Source organism: Muscardinus avellanarius (assembly GCF_963383645.1).
Source record: "Muscardinus avellanarius genome assembly, chromosome: 3".
In the NCBI taxonomy this organism is placed as follows: Eukaryota; Metazoa; Chordata; class Mammalia; order Rodentia; family Gliridae; genus Muscardinus; species Muscardinus avellanarius.
This window is the reverse complement of record NC_137788.1, coordinates 164,773,838-164,778,687: the sequence shown is the minus strand read 5'-3', so window position 1 is coordinate 164,778,687 and position 4,850 is coordinate 164,773,838. Positions and strand designations below refer to the sequence as shown.

At 35.9% G+C, this 4,850-nt stretch overlaps 1 pseudogene across 1 annotated transcript; it reads right to left on the bottom strand.

The window, feature by feature from the left end:
* Positions 1-1,855: 1,855 nt before the first annotated feature.
* Positions 1,856-2,321, bottom strand: LOC308260453 (large ribosomal subunit protein uL23-like; annotated as a pseudogene). Its single transcript has one exon. The product of its transcript is annotated as a large ribosomal subunit protein uL23-like (transcript).
* Between the last annotated feature and the right edge of the window lie 2,529 nt (positions 2,322-4,850).

The window sequence follows — 4,850 nt, the reverse complement described above, 5'->3', positions numbered from 1 at the left end:
CAGTATCCCTGGGCTGAGCCTCAGTGTTCTGTAATGAGCATGATTTTTTTTTATGTTGTCACTTTTCTTTGAGACAATAAGGGAGTCATATCGACCTGAAGAGACCTAGTGCCTTCTCAGAAAACACCATCATAGTGTGCTTGGACTTGATAATCTCAGGTGCACCAAGAGGACACTCTCCCAAGCAGTTTGGCTGTGAGAGGCTGAGCTTGGAAGCAAGTACTTTGACATAAGGAAGCAGAGAGGTACGAGGCCTTTGCTCAGTATTATCTGGGTGGAAGAGTCAAAGACTGGTGTCAGAGGAAGGGGGTGAGTGCATTCTTTGGGGCTATATCGCACTGTAAAACAGATAAGTGACAGAGGATTACTCCCATGAGAAAATTCTACTCTGTGCCTCACTCTGCTGATCTGAGTCATGTCATATCCAGAGGGACTCAAGTACTGGGCCTTCCTTGCTTACCAGGGACAAAAGCCTTCCATGACTCCTGCCCTTTGCCACCTAAACATAAAAGGGAAAACAATAAAACATAAATTTTGTCCCTGAACTGGCCAGTGACCACAACCAAGTCCTAGAAAATGGCATTGCACCCTGGTCTGGTTCCACACCATAAAGTTCAATTTATAGTTCTCCACAATAATCTGTGTGTGCCAGTAGCCCACCTTCAAGACACCAACCAAGGACATCTAATCAGCTGGACACAACACCTATTTCTAGTGTTCCCTTTGTCTTCCATTGGCACCTACCTCATTTTGATTAATTGTGTGAATCTCTAGGTGTTCCAGCCTGCTTTGGAGGGCCAGGAGACATGGCCAGAGTGAACCCCAAATGGGGCTCCTCTTGCTCCTTAGGACAATTTTAGCAGAGTCACTTATTTTCAAGAGCATGTTACAATTTGGGAGATGGTAATGTTGACATATAAAAAGAATGGGATAAATATTGCAGCAAAATCAATTTCTAATATTTATCACTTAGATTGTTGGAGAAAAATCTAATATAAACCAGCTTTCAACACCTTCATCTTCCTTACTATTATATACAATTTTTTCATTTTACATTAATATTACTTCCACCAATTTACCTATACTTTTTGTACAACTCAGGAATAACCACTCATATTGTTATATAATCCAACAAGTTAGCTAGGTTCTCTGGATAAGGAAGTAATAGCCAAGATTTCATGCCCTATGAGTTTCCCCAATTTTCTTTTGGATGAGCTTATTCAAACCAAAGGTATCATTATGAAATATAAGTATACACTTATACTTCATCCTCTGTTTTATCATGGGCACTTTGCTCCAGTCAATTTGATTATTATTATCTTTTTGGTAAGTACATGATTAATAATTTTGCCAGTCACATAGGCTTACCTACAAATGACCTTAAAAACTGCTGACATGATAGTGAAATATCGTATGCAAAGGCACCTGAACCTTCTACATCTACTGAGAGTCATTGATCCATGGGTTCATCTTAGAACTGGCAGAGCCAGGTTTTTACATGATTATAATTATACACAGAGCACACTGGAAGACAAGATATTTTTGCTTCTCTGTCACACACACACACTTCCACAACTGATTTCTCATTTGTATAAGCTATAAAAATTTATAGAATTGTTATAAAAAGGAGTGAATTTAAGTACCTATCAGGCCTTTTGATGAGACAATAATTTTTATGTATTATGTCCTGTTTAGCACATTTCTATGAAGCTAAGAAAATATTATGGTAGATTTGAAAATTCTTTGTGTCCTGTGTGATTGAGTGCTTCAGTCTGGGCCTTTATTTGTTACTTTATGTTTTCTTTTTTTACATAGTGAAAAACCATATATTTTGAATTAGCCGGCTGGACTCTGTTTAGATGATTCCGATTTTGTTGGCAACACCCAAAACATCATAATCAGGAGCCAGGCGAATATATGCCTTTTTCTCTCCATCAGGCCCGATCAGGGCGTTGACCTTGGCAACGTCAATGTCATAGAGCTTCTTCACAGCCTGTTTGATCTGGTGCTTGTTGGCCTTAACTTCCACAATAGACACAAGTGTGTTGTCTTCTATCTTCTTCATGGCCGACTCAGTGGTCGGGGGAACTTGATGATGGCACAGTGGTCAAGCTTGTTTCTCCTGGGGGCGCTCTTCCGGGGGTATTTGGGCTGCCTCTGGAGCTGCAGTGTCTTGGGCTCTGAAAGGTTGGTGATGTGGGGATCTTCTTCTTTTTGTGGCTATGGACATCTTTCAATACTGCCTTCTTGGCCTTCAAAGCCTTTGCCTTGGCTTCAGCTTTAGCAGGGGCAAGAGCTTCCTTCTTCACCTTCGGCGCCATCTTGTTAAAAAGGGTCTCAATGCCAGCTTCCATGGGCTTATAGAGGCAAGTCTCACCAAAGACTCGCGACGCTTTCTACTTAGGGATGATTGGATAACCTACAACGTGGCGCCTCCTCTATCCTGTCATTTCTGTTCTGGAACCAGATGTCTGTTTCAATGGTGGGATGGTGGTTCTTCTATTCTACAGGACAGATGCTGCGCAGTAATAGCCAGTTCTCAGCTCCAGTTCACAAGGGTAAGGGTCCCCAAGAGGGCAGCCTGGCATCGGGGTGCAGGGTGGAGCGACCGGGTGTCAGTCTGGGGGGCTCCAGCTGGGTGGGGGCGGCTCTGGCATGTGTCTATGTTTTCTTATTGGTTCATTCTCAAGCATGCATCATTAGCACTACAGAAAAAAATATGAAAAATCATATTCACCAAATATGTATCTGTTCCAATTATCTGGAAAGAAAAACACATAATACTACAATTTTCAAAATACCTATTACAATGCTAAAGTTTGGAAAATATTTTAGAGAATTGTTCTAATTTAGTTTTCAAAATTCATACAAAAATGCTATATTGATTCATTCCTTCATGATAATACTACTTTATTATTGTAATAAATTTTGCCTTTTTGTTATCTATTCATTGACTATCACATATCAGATTATTAATTTATAATTTAATATTTAGGATTTATAGATCTATGTGTTATTATGTAAAAGACATAAATAATATATTTAGTTAATGCTCTTTTAGAGCTTCTATATTTCTGTTTTCAAGTTTTGCTTTGCAGTTGGGAATTTTGAATCAACTGGCAACTAAAGTCACATTGATGACCATCAATGATAAATGCCACTGTAATGACATTTGTGAAAATCACTGTCAGCTTTATTGGCTGTCTTCAATTTATTTTAATAAGTGTTAATAAATGAATATCACTTAAGACATCTTAATAATAAGATATTACTTTAGTGTTTTATATGTCTCTGTAGCTACAAAAACATAGATAAATTTATTTCAAAATCACAATGCTTTACTGAAATATGATAACCTGAATAATAGGCTAGTGATTTAACTATCTATCTATCATCTATCTATCTATCTATCTATCTATCTATATCTGCATTCAGCTAACTGTCAAGGATTACTCTTTCTAGAAATCATTTTCACAGAAATAGAATAATGAGTTCATAAAGACTGGTATATACTGATTATAAAAGTATGATATCTTGTAACAGTAAGAAAACATTAATAACATTTATTCTGGAAAAAATAACTAAAGAAAATATGGTGTTCTTCACATCCACTGAGAATTCTGGCATATCTATAGTTTTTGACATAGAAATATCAGGACCTATATAATTTTAAGAGTTTTACAATACATATTCTACCAAAATGTCATCTGTAAAATTAACATCTCCTTTATGATTACTTGGTTACATTAGATAAATCATAGCTATAAAGATGAAGGAATTGCTAGATATTTGAATCAATATAAAGAATTTATTTTCTAAGGCTGTTTTGAAAGCATCAAAGTATTAAAATATCAGTTGAATAACCTTTTTAACAAATTTCTTAAAATAATGATAGTAACTGAAGTCTAGTGCATATAAGTCTTAGATCATAAAAAGGTAAAATTAAAGAAGTTGTGTTAGAAGTTACAACACATAGGTTAGTTTTAAAATCCAAGAACTCAAAAGGAAAGAAGAACCTGAAAATCAAGCATCTCATGATTCTGATTGTTGGCTTTATACTTTGTCTTATTGTATCAACGTGCCCCAAATTTTCTGTACTGTACAATTTAGGTGGTCCTGTATTTTCCTAAAATCTATAAGTAATGTCTTTGGATATGGTATGAAAATAGTTACACTGATTATTTCATAATGGATAAAAGTACTTAAGTAAAAAAATTTAACAGTGTACATGGAAAAATATGTATAGGTGGTAAGTTAAATTATGTAACCACTTTTCTGCACATGGTTAACCAGTGTTTCCAATACCATTTGTTGAACAGGCTATTTTTCCAGTGTATGTTTTTGTCCCCCAAAATCAATTGGCTGTAAGTTTGCAGATTTATTTCTGAGTCTTCTATTCTGCTTCATTGGTCTATATATCCATTTTTGTGCAAGTACTGTGTTGTTTTTATTACTATGTCTTTATAGTATACTTTAAATTCTGGTATTGTGATTCTGCCTACATGGTTTTTGTTGCTGCAAACTACTTTGGCTATTTTGGGTGTTTGTTGTTCCAAAAGAATTTAAGAAAAATTTTTCTATTTCTGTAAGAAATGACCTTGGTAATTTAATGGGTATTGTGTTGAATCTGTAGATCACTTTTGGAAGTATGACTATTTTGATGATATTAATTCTGCCTATTCATGAACATAGAAGACATTTCCATCTTCTAGGGTCTTTTTTGATTTTTTTCTCAACATGCCCAAGAGTCAATTCAAGATGGATCAAAGACTTGGAAATTAGATCAGAGACCTTGAGGCTCCTTAAAGAAGACATAGTTTCAACAATTCTACACATAGGCATAGGTAACA